The following is a 22,518-nucleotide window of genomic DNA, read 5'->3' on the forward strand; positions in this document are numbered from 1 at the left end:
CTATATTTCTCTTACCATGTTTACCACTGATAGTGAAAGCAGTGAAAACTCAAAGGAGCAGAGAAAAGCCTCTGTAAATCTAGACACATGGTGTCTAGAGAGAGCTAAAAGAAAAAGAAAAACCAGAAACACGTGTGGGTGTGTGGCACTTCGGACAGATTCAAAAATGACTTGGAATGGCTTTGCTGGTAACATTAGTGATAACCTTAGATGACATGTTACTCACCTGACCTGTCCCTACATTTTTATCCAGTGTTATGTAAACTATTGCCTTAGAAAAGTCTTGTGAAATTGTTTGCTAAAATAGTTCTTGCAAGACTTACACAAACCTAGATGAAAACCATTACACTTAAAGTAAACCCCTACTTACTGACAGTAAAAGATGGATACTCTGTTAACTGTTACTTATACCACATTGCTTTCTCCATTTTTAAAGTAATGAATTATACTAATACTGTATTCTATTGAATTTGACAGCATTATTGTTAGTTACACTATTATTTTATGTATCACTAAGGAAAAAATGCTGTTAAAGATGTCAATTGTAACACACATCTCAATATAAAAAATGTTAGAATATGAAAAAAAGGACCCCTTAAGCTTTACTAAAATAAGGTAGCACTATAATAATATACAATTAATGATTTAAAAGGCATTTCAGTCTCTTAGAATGTGGTAAAAATCACAATTATCACAAAAATTATTGGAAAATAGGGTAAAAAATGCACTGTTTTTATATTTTTAATAATATTTTACCAATAAAATAAGTGATGTTACTCTTTTTTAAGGTTTTATTTATTCATGAGACACACACACACACAAAGAGAGAGAGACAGACAGACAGACAGACAGAGACACAGGCAGAGGGAGAAGCAAGCTCCATGCAGGGAGTACGACATGAGACTCGATCCCGGGTCTCCAGGGTCACACCCTGGGCTAAAGGTAGCCCTAAACCATTGAGCCACCGGGGCTGCCCATGATCTTAAATCATAAACCATATTTTCTTTTATTGCTGTTTGGCAACTAAACACACACACGTACATATATGTATATATTCAAATCTACATTGTCACAATTTTTAAAAAAATCTTAATGCAATAAGTCAGGAGTTAGATTTTAATAAATCTCTACTGATAAATAAATTATAGAAACAGGAATAGAAAAAAGTTTTGCATACAAAGCAATGAAGAGGTAAAATGGAAAAAATATAAATTTTTATTTTCATTAATATTCATCTAATTTCTCCTTTGCAAGATTACTTTTCTTTAGTATTTTCCCACTTTACTCCCCAATGTAGTAACCTCAAATAAAAGTCAAATGTATGCTTATTTTTGTCAATATTATATTTTTAGTCATGACAATGGAAAAAAGCATTTTAAGGCCTGGAGGGTAGTTAAAAAACTATTTTTTTAAATGCAATCACATAGAGTGTTGCCTTACAATTTGAGCATTAAAATATCTGTTGGGGATTCAGGAAACATAGACTGATGCAATCAAACAGTTACTATATAAACCTTTCCTAATCTTTTAAGGGCTGAAGAAAATGCATATATAGAAAAAGTTATTAAGAAAAAATAGCTAGGATAGATGGGATTTTAAAGCATTTGTAAGAAGCTAAAATGTAATGAATTGTGTATTATAGGCAGTATTTGGAGATCCTTCTACATTATTTAAAGCTACCAAAGAACATTTTCCTTCTAAAAGTCTTTTAATATTTTTGCCATAAAACTGAAAGAATAATTAAGAGAATTAAGCTGGTTAGTTTCAATTTCTGATTGTTTAACTCAAGTGTATCATATGCTGTCATTCTAAGGCTTTTTAAAAAGGGTGCAATAATTTAAAACAAAACACAAGAATACATGATACATTCAGAGAACCAGTCCAACTGTGAAATAAGTAGTCTTTACCCTTCTTTGTTTTCTACTGTCACTTTTCCCTGATTTCTTCCTATTTTTCTGCTCCTTTTCCCTTTCCTTGACCATACCTAGCCTCTGTTTGGTGTGCCATCATACTCATTCATACCATCTACTAGTACCTCATATTTTCTGACTTTTTTCTTTGTGTCATGTTCTGTGCCTTAGATCTTGTGTTGTTAAAGCTTTCTCTAAATAACTAAAGTCTATCAGTAAAATAATTCAAGATAACACATTGGTGTGAATTAACATTTAATATTTTCTCTTATAACAGCTTAGCATTTTGACAGAGGATCTGTTAGGAATATGGGACTTATCTAAAAAAAAAATATTTAAGCTAGCTTTTCAGAAACAGGGACAATCTAGTGGTTGGATAAGTTTGTTCTCAAATTTGTTGCCTTAACTTTCTCAGGCTATAGGGATGTTTCATTACTTTTCATTATAGCGTTTTTAATTGTTTCCTGGACATTTTTGAGGGTCATCTTGATGGTCTTGTAGGCATTTCAGGTTTAAGATAGAACCAAATAAGCTCATTCTCTTGCCAACTGAAATCTTTTCTTCTTTCTGTGGAAGGTCAATTTCTTGGTAAAGAGCACCATTCCTCTGCTCTGTCATCTTTTGCTAGACCTGTCTGATTTGCCCTCAACACATCTTCCTCTCCTTCAGCCTCTACTCATTTTCAGCTCAGCACACCACAAGTCCTGTAGATTCATCTCAGAATTATTTCTTGAATCTGACTCCTTCTATCTGCTCCTAGTGACCTTGACTTAATTTCAACAAGTAAATCCCCTTAACAGGTTACTGTATGGATTCCTAAATTTTGTCTGTAATAGGGTTTTTTCCTCACTGTGTGATATACTTACCATCTAATCTGTCACTTTATAAATTTATAAATTATCTTTATAAATGTCAACTGCATGTTCCTCTTTTGTTTGAGATTTAGGCTTATTGTTTTTATTTTGGAGTCTAATTACTTACACATGGAGTTTTTTTATTTTTATTTTTTATTTTTTTTTAAATTTTATTTATTTATTCATTCATGAGAGACACACAGAGAGAGAGAGGCAGAGACAAAGGCACAGGAAGAAGCAGGCTCCATGCAGGGAGCCCGACGTGGGACTCGATCCCAGGTCTCCAGGATCAGGCTCTGGACTGAAGGCGGCGCTAAACCGCTGAACTACCAGGGCTGCCCATGGAGTTTTTGTTTGTTTGTTTGTTTTAAATTTTCATATCCAGGCTTAAATGTCTTTTTCAGTCTACATTTTTGCAAATACCCCATTTGACCCTTATTCCAACCTAACAGAATGCCATTTTTCCAAAATATATGTTGCTTTAATTTCCTTTAATTCTAGCCTTGTTGGGCTACTTGCTCATCTATAATCTACCACACTTACTGACAAGTTCTTTCTCATCTTTTAAAATTTATTTCAGATGTCACTTCTGCAAAGATTTTCTTTTTCTTCTTTTCTTCTTCTTCTTCTTCTTCTTCTTCTTCTTCTTCTTCTTCTTCTTCTTCATCTTCTCCTTCTTCTTCTTCTTCTTCTTCTTCTTCTTCTTCTTCTTCTTTCTTCTTCTTCTTCTTTCTTCTTCCTCCTCTTCTTTTTTAAGATTTTCTTTACTCTCCCAGGCAGCTGATATCCTTAACTTAGGCATTAATCTTACTGTATTTGCTATGGGAGTATGTCCCACCTCAAGTCCCATCCCCCAGTACAGACACTGGACTTTCACATATTTGAGAAGATAAACAAGAATGGTATTAATCAGAGCTTGGTGATCAGTGTGATGTGAGGTGAAGGGAAGAACAGCTAGAATTATTCCCAGATTTCCCAAAAAGAGAAAAAGTAAAGAGGAGGAGGTTGAACATCGGGATTTAGCTCATTTCAGTACATCAAAGTGCATATTTCCTTCACATAATTAGATATAATAGACTGAAATTTTCATTTTAAGGGATGGATCGGATGTTGGCTGTTTGTTTGCTTGTTTATTTGTTTAAAGTTTGTAAAGGGCCAAACAGTACTTTCAGCTCTGAGGGCCATATGTTCTTGGTTGCAAAAGTTCACATCTTCCTTTGTGGCATGAAAGCAACCATAGAAAATGGCTTTTGTAACAATATTTACAAAACCAAGTGGCAAGCCAAAGGCAGCCTACAGACTATAGTTTGCTCACCGCTGATTTGGATAATTGAAGTCTTCAGTATATAAGGGAAGTGTCATCAGAGTGGATGGGATTGCTCAAGGAAGGGATGTAGAAAGAGATCAGTGTGTCGTTGGATCAGAAAGGGTAGAATCTGTGAAGAAACCAGAAAATAAATGGTCAGAAGATGCCAGAAGTGTTGGAAAACTAGAAAAAAAACTAGAAAGGATTGTTATGGAAATTGGATTTTCAAGATTAATTGTGTTAAATGTGGTAGAAAGTTTTAGTGAATATGGGGAAAAAAAGAAAGAAAAACAGACCATTGACTTGATTTTACAATGAAGCAATAATAAGTGACCTTAGATTGAGAAGTTTTGGTAGAGGGTGGGAGCAGATGTCACTTTGCAGGAGGAGATGTAAATGAGAATATAAAAGGGAAACCAAAGACTATTCATTACACTCTGAAGAAGCTTGGCTTAAGTGAAAGCCTGGTTCAAGGTAGGGAGTTTTTGTTTGTCCTCGTTTTACTGTCCTTTGACCATCTGTATAGATTTTGGCAGAGATGAGGTATATATTAATAATTATACATTGTTGCTGCTGGCAAATTCTTTAAAATCTATAATTAACATCTGTATTACTTCCCATGCTGGCAAATTGAATGTTTTTGGATTTTAAGGGTCTAGATTAAGAATTCTTTATTAAAACTTGTTCACTGCTAGTCTTTACTTCTCTTTCCTAGTTGCCCTGAGTCTGTCAGCTTTTCTTCAAACACACCTGATGGCTTTTAAAACTCTTTTTCTTTCTCCAGAATTGATGTGACTCCTTCCTTCCATGACATCCTTTGCATGATCTGCTTCTGTTCTTGTATTTTCTCAAGTTATGTTAAGGAGGATTCATATAGGTGCCCTATCTGAAATGCCAGTCTCTTAAGCTTTGGTATTCGATTAAAGGACTATAAATCTATAAGATCTAGGCCATATGCTAATTATCAATATAAATGTGGACTTGTATGTAATGATATCCTCAAAAATGTACTAGAATCTTGCAAAGAAAAATTCAAAATTTTGAAATACTCTGAAAGAAAATGATTACATATATATTATAGTCAAAATATATTTATGAAATAAGTATTCCTATCATCTCACCATTCTCCTCTGTCCAAATATGAACTTAGGTTCAGAAAAGTTGTATTTTGAAGATAGCAGTGTGTTACCAACATGTATTCTATGCCTCTTATGGAAAGATAATATATTTATCATTTTTGAATTATTCATTATCTACGAATATAAAAATATAATGAACATTTATTGAGTACTTAATTTTATGCCAGGCCCTATTCTAAGTGCTTACTAGGTGTTAGCAATATATAATCCTCATAATATACTAAGAGGCAAGTCCCATTATCTTCATTTTACAGATGAAAACATTGAGGTCCAGAGAAGTATGTAACTGGCCCCAGGTTTCATAGGAAGACAGAAGTGTTACCAGGATTTAAATCCAGGAAGATGGCTCTAGGACCCTACCTCTCAACAACTAAGATAACAAGTGTTAATATAGGGACCAATATCCACTAGAATATTATTAATAATTCATTTGAAAGAAAGAATCAAAAGTGACTCTTAAATTCCTTTTCTAATGATATAATGTTCCCTATAGTAATAAAGGTCCAGGCCATTCTTTTCAGTTTCCCCCAAGTCTCTAAGACACTATCCCGAAAAGCATAGTCAGTATTCTTACTACATTGTTAATGTAGCAAGAGACTTCCAAAATTTTTCAATCACAGTTGAATCAGAATTCTTGTTAGAAAGTACACTTAATGCTCCTAAATGTCCTGTGACCCTAGTGGAGGTTTTCTGGTTTATCAAATTTTAGACCAAACAGATTACATTTGAAAATTACAGAGGAAGTGTGACAAAGTGACCTCCCTATAGTCCCCACTCTTCTACTTTTTCCCCCACCCACATCAACTCTCTCTTTTCCATACAGTTATTTTGTTGTTGTGTTCAATTGCATCATCTATAGTCCAGAAGATTAGGAGGAAGTTTATTTATTTATTTTTAAAAGATTTAATTTATTCATGAGAGACAGAGAGAAAGAGAGAGGCACAGACACAGGCAGAGGGAGAAGCAGGCTCCATTCCATGCAGGGAGCCTGACGTGGGACTAGATCCCAGGTTTCCAGGACCACACCTTGGGCCGAAGGCAGCGCTAAACCCCTGAGCCACCCAGGCTGCCCTAGGAGGAAGTTTAAAGACACCATGAACCAGAAGGGCTCAAGGATAAGAGGGACCAAGTATCAAGATGATTCTGGTGAGCTCACCATTAAAGGTGGATAAGAGGTCGAAGCCATTTCCCTAAGGCCTGAAAGGTGCATCTGCTAGTCTTAATCTGTCTTGTTTCTAAAATAATGCACTAATGGCATTTAATACCTCTCCCAAGCCTTTCCTCTTTCTTGTCTACAAATATACATACATCTACTACAAAAGGTTCTGTTGAGATTTCCTCTAAATTGCACCCTCACAGCTACAATTGTTTGATTCGTTTAGAAAAAAAAAATTATGATACCTTTGTTAAAGAGTAGATCTAAGCTACTTATATAATGGCAATCTTGTGAAAATACCCTAGTCATTTGGAATACTGCCTTTCTAGGACATTTTTCCCCCTGTCATTCAAGAAAATATCTGTTACATGAAACCAATCCCTCTACTCCTATTATTTTAGAAAGAAGTTTAATTAACAGAAAAAATCAAAATAGCATATAATTAGCATTAAGCAAGCAGGCAGTCAGTGATACTGAGAATCCTTGGGGTCATATTAGTCTTTAAATGTCCATTCACCCCATCTATATCATTGAGGATGGTCAAGATAATCCTCATTTCCTTAACAGTGGTCTTAGCCATGTATGTTATTTCCTAGTTTAGACATGCATCACCAGACTTTTTTGTGCACTCCCCGAATAAGTGACACTAATGTGTGTCTAAGGTGAGGTGTGAGGTATGAGGTGAATTGCCCACCTGGATATGCAATCTGCTGTATGTGCCCACTCACTTCTATGGCCTCTGCTGACATAAGGTACATGCTTAGTATGAAGAAGGTAGAGAAAACTTGCTCAGGAATAAATCCTAGTGATGCTGTCTCTCTGTATTTTTTTCCTTCTTAGTATGTAAAGGCTTTTTTTTTTTTTTTCATAAGAGTCTTTACATACTAAAGAAGAAAAACTACATTCTGGGCATCACAACCCCTTCCCCAAAAAATCTAATAAATTATGCTGCATTTAAAAAAAATCTGTTTTAGAGAGAGAGAGATAGAGAGAGAGAGAGAGAGAGATAGAAAGAGCACACAAGCAGGGGGAGCTGCAGTGGGAGAGGGAGAAGCAGGCTCCCCACTGAGCAGGGAGCTGACATGGATTTAGGGCTCAATTCCAGGACTCTGAGATCATGACCTGAGCCAAAGGCAGATGCCCCTATGCTGCATTTCTTATACATTACTTCAAAAAGAGTAATACAGGTTTGCAGCCTTTATATTCTAATATAAGCTTTTATTCTGGTTGAAGATTATAGGAAACTGATGGAGAGAAACAGAATGATCTGTTCAAAGAGGTGGGCAAGAAGAACCAAAACACTGGTTGGTAAGTGAAAGGTCAGTAAGAAAGATAAAAGAGACCAGAATGGTGGGCAGTTAAGTGGTGTTATAATAAGAAGAATGGAAATCAATAAGAAATTTATTACAATCAAAGAGACCAAATCACATTCTCAGTATTAATAGGTGCAAAACCAAAGCAAATGACAGCACTGAGATATTTCTTCTGTATACTGATGCTAAAATGAAAATGCCAGAGTGAATACTTGAGTTTTCTATAAATGTTTACAACTTATAAAATTTAAAACACCAATGAAACTAAATGTTTACATATTCTAATTTAAAATGTATGACATATGACAAAGCTTCAAGGCACAACGTAAAGCCACGATAATATGTGATAAAGATATATTATCATTATACTACAAACTTTTAGCAAATACTGAACGTCATGCTTCTCTTGCCTTCAGTCCTCTCCACTGAGTGATGTCTTCAGAATGCTCCCACTGATGTTGTTAGGACCAGCTTCAGCCATGTCCAAATCCTGTTGAACATCATTAATGGAGCATTCAGGCCCATTATCTCTGGCTTCAACCTGTGGTATGGCTTATATATCACAACCATCAACCTCAAAAGATGACTCTGTTCTCCATCTAATTCTTGGTGTGGCTCCTCCCTCCATCCCTAAGTGCATCAGGAAATTTTCTCCCCATATCTGAACTCAACCTTTAATTGAATGAGAGAAGAGAAGCAAAATGAGTATGAGCAGGATGGTAGTAGCAGAAACTGAATAGTAATGATGGGTTGGGAGGGTATGTGGAAAGGTGTTTTGAAAATGGACTGGGTGATAGTCAGCAAAGGTATAGGGAAATGAAGCTGTAGCAGGAAAGATGAATAAATCTGTTGCCTGATGGCTGAATGTCTGGAACAGCATTACACATGCATAAACGTATACCTATTGGTATCTTGGCACTTAAAAATGGCAAGTTATATCTGAACATTGGAAGCTAGTAATGCAATTACTAGCCATAATATATTGGAGCAGAAAACCCCCAAATGCCAAAGATTACCTGAGATTTCAGATTTTAAGGATGTATGTGATAATGCAATATTTTATGATCTTGATCCTAGAGAATACTTAATACTTGGGGCCAGCATGCATTTGAGTATTTTTCTTTCTATTATTGAAAGAATAGCTTTAAATAACATGGAATCTTTCCATGTGATAATGATTTTAAAAACAATTTCTCTACAACAAAAAAAATTAAAGGAGAAAGATAGAGAGAGAGAGAGAGAGATTGTACTGGAGCAGGAGCACATGGTTAATTGGCATTCATATTCCTGAGCAAACTTGTAAATAGTACCATTCTCACAGGAATTAAATCAGTTGCACTGTGGGTAACTTTAGAATTCAAAGGTGCCACAGTTCCTCACTCTGTGTTGATGGAACTGAACGGCATTAACCTTTTCACTTGCACTAACAAAGACAAGTGAAGACAAGATGTGCTATGACTCCTGCACATCTATGTTTTGTTTTTTGCCCAGGGCCCTCTACAATTATCCCACACTTCAGAACTAATTTCTCTGCGCGTTTACCTACATTGTTTTTGCACTACTCCTGAAACACCACAATCTCATTAACTCTTTTCTCTCTCTTTCTCTCTCTCTTTTTCCCCAAAAGGGGGATTTATAAGGACATAGAAGAAATAATTATTCAGTGATTCATTGTTGAGCAAATCTTTGTAGCTTTTGCAAATATGTTGGCCCTGATCCAAAGTAAATGTTTTATTTTGTTTTTTGTTTTGTTTCCCCTTCAGTCTTAGAAATAAGATAACACTCTACTGCTTCCGTAGTAACTCAGACTATTCTTCTCTTCTACCAAATTAAAAATCAGACTTCTTATTTTTAGGTAAGAGCAAGAGGAAAAGAGAAAACAAAATTAAACTTTAGAACTTAAGTTTTCACAATAGGAATCTCATTGCTTGTTTATCTCTTCCTTCCTGTTTAAAGTACAAAATGTACATATGTGTATATATACATACACACAAATACATATATCTATGCGTATATGTACTTTGTTTTGTTTTACAAGTATAAAGTTGGAAAACAACAATTTAGCACCAAGAATCAGCTATTTTAGATGTAGAAATACGTGCCTGTCTTTTTGTAGCTCACAAATAATTTGATCATGCCACAGGGATAGAAAGTTGCCTTTTAAGGCAATCTATAGTACAGAATTCTCTTGATTAAGATGAGAAGGGATTACCCATAACACTTAACTGAAAATAATTAACTATGTAAACACAGATAGGGCAATCCTGTTTGGCTATCGTTGTAATTTTCCTTAACCATAAGTAAGCTTGATAACAGCCAACAATATGCTTCTATTAAAAAATAACATGGCCTAGATAAGAATTAACAAAATGATTGTCCAAACTTAAGTAGAAAGAGTTGAGCAATCACATTTAGTTGCCTGCCTCTAGTGCGTTCAAGGAAAGACAGCTGATATGATGAGGGATCTGATAACTCCTTTATATGCCATACATTTGTAAGAATGATGTCTGCTTATCAAGAAGAAAAGATCTATTAGAGGACATATAAACTTTCTTTAAATATTTGAAGAATTTTCATGTAGAAGAAACAGCAAACAGAGTGAGGACCAACGAGCTATATATAGGCTTAATAAATGGGAGAACTTATTAAGAATAGATAGGATTGGAATGAAATATGGTACCATGAAATAGAGCCTTAAAACCAAATCTTGGAAGACCATTTGTCAGAGTTGCTGTTGAAATAATTTTCTGCATGGAGTTGTAATAGATGGCCTCTAGGTTTACTTCCATCTCTAAATCTTATGAGTTTGCTTTCTGTTGACTATCATTCTCCTTATGAGAATTCTACTGAAGAATGTACAGAACACTTTACAAACTATATTTTGCAGAACACAGGGTCTGGTGGATGTCAACAGGTGCTTTTTATCGTACCCTCTTTTTTTCTTAAGGAAAAAAGTGCACACCTGCATAGTAAAAGTCCTTAGCCATCTTATCCTAAAAATCCTTTTTAATTAGAAATAACCCACACTCTCTGAACTTAATTGAATATAGGCCACTTTTATGGTACTTATTTGTAACCTGAAGGAACAGTGTTCCTTGGAATATTGGTTTTGGAAACAGCTATTAATATAGAATAAAAGCAATCCTTTACATCCATGCAGAATATACTTTGAGCATATTTACAAATATTTAATATAAAAAGAAGAAAATTTACATGTAGAAGATTCTTCCCAAAGTTGAAGTTATTACAAAGTTCCCCCAAACACCTGCCTTTTAAATATAAACCAATCGTATATTTCAAATGTTTTGTAGATGTTTTAAAATGTCCTTATTCCTCATAATTTAATACTTAATTAACCTAATTTTGGAGAGTTTCTAATTGAAGTTAATTATTCTGTCTGCTGATTTCTATCTCTATATCAATTTTATTAAATTTGTAAGAATTACTCTTCTTTATATGTATAGCATTACTTTCACTTCTCTATTATAAATTCATCTTTATAAAATAATAGAGATAAAATATGTAAAGTTTTCAAATAATTACATAAACACTGTTGTAAAGATGAAAATGGTGACACTACTGACACTACACTGTTGTCTGGGAGACAGTGCCCCCATGTGATGGCTCAAAATTTCCACTCATTAAGAATGTTAAACATCCAAATTCGGTATATATACAATGTGTTTTAAAGCTGTCAATGCACAATAAGTAAATCTTAAATGTATTATTTCACTAGTGTACCACGAGAACCATATTTTATTAATTACTTAAATTATAAACATGTACATTTAAAGCTGATCATATCAATGTGAAATAAGGTAGATTAAGGAATTCATTGCTTCATTTATAATTTCATTCTTTTCAACTCTGGTCTGTCTATTCTGGATCCATTCTGAGAGCTCACAAATGTGCTTAGGTCATTTCATCTTAAAAATAAATAAATAAATAAATAGTCCTTCAATAATCCTCCCACAATCCCATAATTCTATAGAGACTCTTTTTAATGATTTTTAAGCTCCAAAGGGAATTTTTGAAACTTATCATTCTTTAAAAATTAAATTGTTTTCTCTATTACACTCTATAACATTTTCTAAATGCTGTAATTCTAGCAGTTGCATTGAATCTTGCCTGCTATACTATGAGAATGTAAACTTTACTGAAATAAGGATCATGTTTTGTTTCATGTATCTCTTATTTCTAGCACTTAGTAGTATTTGTTGAATGAACGAATGTATGATTGAAGAAAGAACCATGTTCTACATTGAATCTCCAATGCCCACCTCAGTCCCTGATGCATTGTTAGGCATTCACGTTTTTTTTTTTTTTAAGTTACTAAAAGTCAGGGTTCATCTATGATTTGTTTTCATTTACTACCCTATTATCTCTATTATTCTGCTATGTATTTCATATATTCATAATATTTGTTGAATGAAAGAATGAAAAAAATTAATATTAGAATCTATATCTGGTGCTTCTACTCTCTATTATCAACTCATGTAGGAACACTGGACCTTGATTATCTTCATATCCAATTACAAAACATTCCTTTTCTAAAAGTCACAATAATCTCTTAATTCTCAAAACCATTGATATACAACCTATAACAATGTTGAGTAAATTATTCTTCTTGCTTCCATGGAAACACACCTATCTGGTTCTCCTAACTTTCTGATTACATTGTCTTCTTCTTTGTAGCTCCTCTTCCTTACTATTTTAGGTTTGTTTGTCATGTTTTCTACAAATCTTTGGAAATTTTATCAAAATCTAGATTTTAATGTTATCCCCATATAACTTTTCAAAGTACATTATTCTTGATTATATATATTTTCTACTTTCTGTTATTCTTATGTGTGCCTGTATGTATCTACACACCTGTGTTTTATCTACCCTAAGACATATAGAATACTCCTTTATTTATTTATACTTTTCTTATAAGTTTGGGGTTTTAAAAATTTCTATTTTAATGAAGCATAGTTAACACACAATGTTAAGGAGGTACTAATTTTTCAAAATAAGCCTCAAGGTCATTGGCTTTGTATGTATATTGTATGTAATGGTCAGTCCATAACTATTTTTAAAATAAATAGATCCCTCCCTTGAGTTGCTTTGATCATGAAAGACATCCTAAAGAAAAGGAGCTTGAAGGAGGTTTCATACTAAAACAAGGAACATAAAACAGTGAGAAAAGATGAGACACGAATTCTTGATAGAAAGAGCTGCATGGTCAGATATATATTTCCATGAATACATGCATAATTTGTAGAGGTATTAGACAGTTTGCTTAAACTGTATAGAGACATAAATCAGGGAGTCTGAGAAATAGGGTTAGTGGTATAGGTCTGAGTTTCTGAAAGGCTCGAAGGATAAGTCAGAATATCTGGATTTGATAAGGTTAATATGGATCCTTTTTAAAATTTTTTTTTAGAGATTTTATTTGTCTACTCATGAGAGATACAGAGAGAGGCAGAGGCGGAGACACAGGCAGAGAGGAGCGCAATGTGGGACTTGATCCCAGGACTCCAGGATCATGCCCTGAGCCAAAGGCAGATGCTCAACCACTGAGCCACCCAGGCCACCTTTACAGGTGTTGGTACAGGGGCATAGCCTGATGATAATAGGAATTGAAGAAGATTATGTCTTAATCGGAATATCTTTTAATATTATATTTATGATGATTATCACTTATGACCCAAAATGATAAAATCTATTGCCTTATCTTACACCTAAATTACTACCATGCACTGGTAAATATATACTATATATATATATATATATATATATATATATATATATATATATATATGATGAAAATGACAGATAGATAAGTAGATCGATATGAAATAAAGACCCAAAGTACTATACTTTTCTAGTCACTTTTCCCAGTACTGAAATACAGTCATCAGCTAGAAGAAAGAGAACAGCTGGTTTGTAGAACAGAGCATCTTGATAACACAAGAAGTGATGAAAAATTCTATGGAAACCAAATCCTTGTGGGAGATACAGTCCTAAATAAGGACATTTTAGGGAAATGGATTTCTAGGTGCTGGATCCCTTTTCCCAGAAGCACAGGGCTGAGGAATAGCATGCCTCTGAAAGACTCAAAGTTCATATTTTAAGGATACTAGGTAACTAACTATAAGGGCAGCAAGCACTTGTCAGTCAGCTTCTTTCAACTTTTGAAATGAATCTAAAAGATTCTGAACATTTCTTAATACTTGTCATCTCCCTCCCTCACATGATCGTAGGCAGGATTAATGAGATGATGTTTTAACAGAAATTGAGCTCCTTGGCAGAAAGAGGCTAAAAATAGAACAGTGTTTTTGTTATGATAAACTATGTAAGATTGATCATGGAAAAGATTTTGCAATTTAACCCATTTTGAAGAAAAATGATCCGGTAAAACTTGATTCCTTTTTGGTGCAGTTATATATCCATACAAATACTTCAAAAAGAATATCTTGCATTTAATTTCCCTATATTCTGAAATAAAATTTAGTCATTCATGAAAATAATTTCAAATAAAACTATGTAATATCATGTGTTAGAAATTTACACACTACAGCCTATAGTCTAGTCTGACTAGTCCTGAAAACTGGTCACTTGTTTTTATAAATAAGGTTTCATTGAAACATAGGCATAACCATCTTTGTATCTATTGTCTTTGGCTGCTTTCCCTGTAATTATGAATAGTTGATTAGTTGTTGCAGAAACAATATGACCTACAAAACCTAAAATAGTTCCTATCTGATCCCTTACAGAAAAAGTTCACAGACTCCTGATTTATAGTAGGGTTTTTCATAAGTGTATTAAGCATTTACATGTTCCCTCAGTAACAATATGACTTTCTGCAAGTTCCTTAGAATTTGTAAATTCAGTTTCCAGTTTATTCATCTGTAATAACACCTGCTTGATAAGATTTTTGTAAGGATTATATAACAGGAATCTTGTAAAAAGACGTAGCCTAGTGTCTGGCACACAATAAGACAAATAAACTAGGTATTATTGCCATTGTTCTGTAACACCAATTTAGTCAGTTGATCCAGCTCAAACATTTCTAAACATGTACTGGAAATACTTTTTCATATGTGTTCAGATAATAGTTTCTCTGGGTTCATTCAGTAGTCCCAGTGTTCCTATATGATTCCAGCATTCATGTATGAGCCTTGAGAGTTTCCTTTCCCAATCAAGTAAAGATGATGGCAGAACAGATTTTGTATGATCTGTTACATAGAGGATGGTTAGATATCAGAGGGCTAAAACTGGCAATCAATTAATTAATCAATCAACTGTTTGAGTTGAATGACAGTAGATTTTTTTTTTTAAATTTTTATTTATTTATGATAGTCATCAGAGAGAGAGAGGCAGAGACACAGGCAGAGGGAGAAGCAGGCTCCATGCACCGGGAGCCCGATGTGGGACTCGATCCCGGGTCTCCAGGATCGCGCCCCGGGCCAAAGGCAGGCGCCAAACCACTGCGCCACCCAGGGATCCCGAATGACAGTAGATTTTATAGATAAACCAGATATTATGGAATCAAGAACTCCCTTCTCATTATGGCAACTTCAAATAAAAGAAAAATTTTTGATAAAAGTAGCTAATATGAAAAGGCAAGTCAATTCTGAGACATCATATAACACCCACAAGTGTATATGGATTACTTTGGTATATATGGAATGCAAAAGAGACTGGAGTTTTAATGGTTGAGCACTGAGACAATGGATATGGCACATGCAGTAAACTACAAAGATGCCAGGGATATACAGATTTTGAATCTACCTACAGGATTTTTGTCAAAAAGAAAAATAAAGAAAAAGAAAAGAGAGAGTTGGAAGTGTTTCTGGAGCTTTTGTTTGGCATTGGGAAATGGGATGAACTTGAAAACAACTGTATAAGTTATACTCAAGTGAACATGTGACAGATGCTTGTTGAGTGTCCCTCAAGCATTATATAAAAGAATAATAAAATGAACTGATGTGGGGCTTTGAGTTGTTCAAATTTTTGTTTTGTTTATGGAAGAACTAGTGGCTGTTGCTTAACAGATAAATAACTGGACCCTTTTCATACGGAATCCATATTGTTTAAAAGTGAAGAAGATAGCATCAATGTGCTGGCATGTTTTACACATATTCATCTACATTCAAATGTAGAGTTTATGTCAATGGAAGCTCTCTGTTATATTTCATTTCTCACTATACAAGCTAAATGCCTGTTTTTATTTTTCTCTATATTCCTAATGCCTAGCACAAAGGATACACTCAATACATACTTGTTGAATAAATGGATGAAAGAATGCAAAAAGTGGTAAGATATCTTTGAGAACTATCAAATATCAGAGATGATATTCCAGGATCTTTTGCCAAGGAAGAAGCCAAAATCAAGTATACCATTCAAAAGGACCAGGAAAGAAAAACACTCTTTTAGGAGAAGACATCACAAACCACTTCTAGGTCCATAAGATACACAAAACCAGTTCTTAGGGAAATGAGAAGATAAATGACAATAATAAAAGAATAAATAATAGACTACATACTGACTATGCATCTCATAGAAAACTGTGTACAGGGGTATTGAGGCAGGTCCTTTATATGCATTGAAGGGATTAAGTCAGGAGGAAGAAATCTGGTGCTTACTGGCCAGTTAAAGCCCAGTAATACATATTTGGCATAGAGGAATGAATAATTTTTATTCCTACTATATCAGGAGAAAGAAATTTATTACACTCTCAGGTAGAGTTTTACTGACTTACAGTAAAGTTGAGCATGTTCTTGGCAGATTTTGTGCAGCTAAAACTGGAACAGGGACAGGGACATGGCACAACCAGAAACTAGGACTAAGATTTTATCTTACATGTTTACCCCAACCAAGACTTAAAACAACTCCAGTATAATCTATTAGTAAAAATGTAAAGAGCCAATCATATTGAAACATGAAAAAAATTGTTTGTTTCTATTTCTCTGAAAAAAAGTAATTGTCCACATTAAATATGCTAAATATTAATGCTATGTGTAATTGTTCAGAAAAAAATATCTAGTGAGCATTTATTTTCTGCTGGCTATGGCTTATTACCAGGATATAAAAGATCAGTGATGAGGGCAATATTCTGAACTACGATATTGAATCAACCTTCCTGCTGAGGACACCTATAATGTCTAAATGAAACCTTTTAAAAATAATCTTAAATAATTAACATAACAGAGTTAACAAATCAGTTAGAAAATATCAAACCAATATTTGAAGAGAAAGGAATGCAGGGAGAAAGCTATCACTTGAAGCACCTCTTACCACAGAGGTAGGTGGTTGCCAAATCTGGAATGAATAACTGAAAGACCAAGAAGTTGAGCAGAAATTTTTGACAGATGCATAATAGTTAGAGACCAGGAGTAACAATAATGCTGAACGTGACACATACAACCATTTGCAGAAAATGAAGTATACTTCAAAATGACTCAGTTTTGGAAATTGGAATGAAGTGATCCTGGATTGCTACTCTCTAATTGCTCAAATGCAGAGAACCCATCTGAAAGGAGAAAATATTGTCCCAGGCCTCCAAGTATTATTTTAAACAAACAAACAAACAAACAAACAAACAAACAAACATTAATAGAAGTGAATTAAATATATATATATATATATATATATATATATATATATATATATATATCTGACAGTCACTCAAAATTACCAAGCAAATGAAGAAACAAAATTACATGAATGGAATTGTAATTTCTAGTTCCCATGTAAAGCAGTTTGGAAGTTGTCACTCAGTTCTAACAACAAGCAAAAAACTGAACAGACAGAAAAAGCAAAAATTTTTGAATCCATAAGAATTGGGAGGATACAGGATAAACTGCTGTTCACAAGATTGGAAAAACAAGCAAATTCAGGGAATCATAGCTTATGGAGCAGAGACTCAGGATCAGAAACCACTGAGAAAATCAGCACTGTGGTAGAAAAACATAAACTGTAATTTAAAAATTGCTGGAGGCCCCATGTAGAGAATTCTATAAGTAAAAAAATCCAGAGGTATGCAGTCATAGGAGAGGAGGAAAACAAAGAAACACTTAGGAAGTTTACCATCCAGAGGAATACGCTTACTTAAAAGACTGGGAAAATCATAAATATTTCCCCTCCCCTGATAACTGATAACAACATTTCTAAAGGCCTCTTTGTAGCAGTTCACCTTTATCAGTACATAACATTCAGCTATCAAGAAAACAAAATTATAAGGCATACCAAAATACAAAAACTACAATTTTAAGAGATAGTAAGCATCAGAAACTGGACATGCAGGAATTATCAGACTATGAGTTGCAAACAACTGTGAATAATATGTTGAGGGTTTTAATGGATAAAGAAGATAGTATTCAAGAATAGATAGCCAATATAAGCAGGGAGATGGAAAAGATGGAAATCCTAATAAATAATTAATAAGAAAAGCTAAAGATCAAATACACTGTAATAGCAGTGAAGAATGGTTTTGATGCATGATAGATTTAACATGGCTGAGGAAAGAATCTCTGAACTAAAGGATATATAAATAGAATCCTCAAAAACAAAAAAGTATATATATATATATATATATATATACACACACTATATATATATATATATACTATATATATATATATATAATAGTAATGCCTGGAAGAGAAAAGAACAACAACAACAAAACAGAAGAAATATTTGATACAGTATAACTGATAATATCCTCAAATTAATTTCAGACACCAAATCACAAATTCAAGAACCTCAGAGAACAACAACTAGGATAATGCCAAAATAACTAAGGCATATAATCTTCAAACTACAGAAAATCAAAAACAAAGAAAAAATCCTAAAAGAAACCATAGGGGGGAAATACCTTTCCTATAGAAGAACAGAGATAAGAATTACATCAGAGTTCTCAGGAATCATATAAACAAGAACAGAGAAATGAAATATGTAAAATGCTGAGAGAATAAAACATCAACCTAGAATTTTATACCTTGAAAAATTGTACTTCAAAAGTAAAGGAAAAATAAAGAATGTTTTCTAGAGAAACAAAAATTAAGGGAATCTGTTGCCAACAGATCTGTTTTGCAAGAAATGTAAAGAAAAAAAAGTTTTAAAAGAGGAGAAGAAAAATATAGGTCAGAAACATAGATCTACATGATGAAAGAAAGACTAATGAAGAGGGAATAAGAGAAAACAAAACAAAACCTTTTTCTTTTATAAAAAAATACATTTTATTTTTAAATTAAATTAAATTAAATTTTATTATTTTATTTCATAGAAAGAAAGTGAGTGAGAGGGGCAGAGGAAGAGGAGAGAATCCTCAACCAGAAACCCCACTGAACACAGAGCTGGACCCAGGACTTGATCCCAGTACTCTGAGATCATGACCTGAGCCAAAACCAAGAGCTAGGTGTTTAACCAACTAAGCCATCCAGGTGCCCAAAACTTATTTTTCTTATTCTCTTTTTATAATTATGACTTCACATTTATTTATTTCTTTATTTAAAAAATTTTATATTATTATTTGCTTTTTATTGAAGTAGAATTGACACACAATGGAATATTAGTTTCAAGTGTAAAACAGTAATTGGACAAGTCTATACTTTGTACAGTACTCACCATAATAAGTGTAGTTACCATCTGTCATCACACAAAATTATTACAATATTATTGGTTATATTCCTTATGCTGCATTTTTCATCCCTGTGACTCATTTATTTTACAATTCTATATTTGTATCTCCTAATCCCCTTCACCTATTTTTTTATTGAGGTATAGGTGACATACAATATTATACTATTTTCAAGGGTACAACATAGTGATTTCACAGTTCTACATTATAAAATGCTCACCATGATAAACCTAGTTGTCATGTGTCATTATATAAAGTTAATGAAATATTACTGAACTAAAAAATGCCACCTATCAACTGAACATAATTGACATCTAAACCACTTTATACAACATAAACAGAATTCACATTTTTATACAATACAGTCATGCAGGATTTGTCCTAAATATGCAAGGCTGGTTAATATCTGAAAATCAATTAATGTACGGGCATCTGGATGGCTCAGTATCTTGGTTTCAGATCAGTTCATGAACTCATGGGTTGTGGAATCAAACCCCACACCCAAGCTCTGCATTCAGCCGGAAGTCTGCTTAAAGATTCTCTCATTCTGCTCCTCCTCCTACTCCTGCTCGATCTCTCTCTCTAAAATAAATAAATCATCTTAAAAAAAAAAAAATCAGGGGCACCTGGGTGGCTCAGTTGGTTAAGCATCTAACTCTTTATTTTGGCTCAGGTTGTGATCTCAGGGTTTTAAGACTAGGCCCCACATCTTGCTTCATACTCACTGGGGAGTCTGCTTGAGACTCTTTCCCTCTGCCCTTCCCCCTGCTCACATTCTCTCTCTTTCTCTCTGTCTAAAATAGATAAATAAACCTTTTTAAAATAATCAATTGATGTAATCCTTTATACCAAGGAATTAAAAAAAGAAAAAATACATTATCATATCAAGAGATGTAGAAAAAGCATTTGACAGAATCCAATACCCCTCCATGATAAAAAAAAAAAATGTTAATAAAGTAGGAATATAGAGGAACTTTTCAAATTCATAAAGACTATCTACAAAATCCTACAGGTGACATCATCTTAATAGTGAGAAACTCAGTTTTTCCACTAAGATCAAGTACAAGGTAAGGATAACACCTCTTACCAATCCTTTTCAATATCATACTGAAATTCCTTACTGATACAATAAGGTAAGAAAAGGAAGTAAAAGGCATAAAGAATGAGGAGGAGGGAATAAAACTCTCTTTGTTTACAGTTGATATAATTGCTTATATAGAAAATCCAAAAGACTCAACAAAACTCTTGGAGGTAGTAAGTGATTATAGCAAGGATTCAGGATAAAATATTAATATACAAAGTTAGCTGTTTTCTAATATGTTAACAATAAACAAGTAGATTTTGAAATTTGAAATATAATATCATATCCTACAGCACTCAAAAACCTTAAATACTTAGGTATAAATCTAGCTAAATATGTACAAGATATATATATGAAGAAAATTACAAAACTTTGATAAAATGAAATACAAGTAGAATTAAATAAATGGAGAGAGATAGTCCATGTTCGTGGATAGACAGATTCATTATTGTAAAGGTGTCATCTTTTTCTATTTTTTTAAAAAGATTTTATTTATTCATTCATGAAAGACACACAGGGAGAGACAGAGACATAGGCATAGGGAGAAACAGGTTCCCTGTGGGATACCCAATGTGATACTCAAGCCCAGGATCCAGGGATCATGACCTGAGCCAAAGGCAGACGTTCAACCACTGAGCCACTCAGGTGCCCCATAATTTGACCTATCAATTCAATGCAATCCCAATCAAAGTTCCAGCAAATTATTTTATATATATTGACAAACTATTCCAAAGTCTATCTGGAAAGGCGAAAGATCCAGAATAGCTAACACAATACTGAAGAACAAAGTTTAGGATTAATGCTACTCAACTTCAACACTTACTATAAAGATGGAGTAATCAAGACAATGTGGAATTGGCAAAAGAATAAACAAATAGAACACTGAAACAGAACAGAGGTTACAGAAATAGCCCCATAAATACAGTCAACTGATCTTTGACAAAGGAGCAAAGGTAATATAATGAAGCAAAATTAGTCTCTTCAACAAATATTGCTGGAACAAATGGACATTCACATGCAAAATTGATAAATGTAGCATGGGCCTTATACCCTTCACAGATATTAACTCAAAATGGGGAGCAAATAAGCATATGAAATATGTTCCACATCATCTATCACACAGGAAATGCAAAGTAAAACAAAAGTGATATACCAGTACATGCCGATTATAATGGCCAAAATCTGGAACATTGACAACGCCAAATGCTGATGAGGAGATGGAGCAACAGAAACTCTCATACAATGCTGGTAGAAATGCAAAATGCCACAAAATGCACTCTTACTATATGATCCAGCAATCATGCTCTGTGTTATTTACTGAAAGGAGCTGAAAATTTGCATCCATCCCAAAACCTGTATGTTTATAGGGACTTGATTCATAATTGCCCAAACTCAGATGTAACCAAATGTCTTTCAGTAAGTGAATGGATTAAAAAACTACTGTATAGCCAGACAATAAAATATTATTCAGAAAAAAATAAAAAGAAATGACCTATCAAGCCATGAAAAGACATGGAAGAACATTAAATGCATATTACTAATTGAAATTAACCAATCTTGAAAGGTTATATATTGTACAATTCCAACTATGTGACATTCCAGAAAAGGGAAACTATAAAGACAATAAAAAGATCAGTGGTTGCCAGGAAGGTTTGGGGAAGGGCATTGGGCATGAATAGTCAGGACAGAGTAGATTTTTAAGTCAATGAAAATACTTTGTATGTTATAATGATGCATGTATACCACTGTACATTTGTTCATAGAATGTACAACAGCTGGGGTGCCTAGGTGGTCAGGGGTTGAGCATCTGTCTTCAGCTCAGGGCATGATCCTAGGGTGCTAGGATTGAGTCCTGCATTAGGGCACCTGTTTCTCCCTCTGCCTTTGTCTCTGCCTCTCTCTCTGTGTCTTTAATGAATAAATAAATAAAATATTTTTTTAAAAAAATAATGTACAACAGCAAGAGTGAACTATAAGATAAATTACGGACTTTGGGAGATTATGAAGTGTCAATGTAGGTTTGTCATTGGTGAAGAAAAGAAGGGAAAGAAGGAAGAAAGAAAGAAAAGAAAGAAAGTAGAGATAAAAAGAAAAAGTGCCATTTTGGTGAGGGATATTGGTAATGGGGGAAGT

Source organism: Vulpes lagopus, chromosome 21, assembly GCF_018345385.1.
Source record: "Vulpes lagopus strain Blue_001 chromosome 21, ASM1834538v1, whole genome shotgun sequence".
Classification (NCBI taxonomy): Eukaryota; Metazoa; Chordata; class Mammalia; order Carnivora; family Canidae; genus Vulpes; species Vulpes lagopus.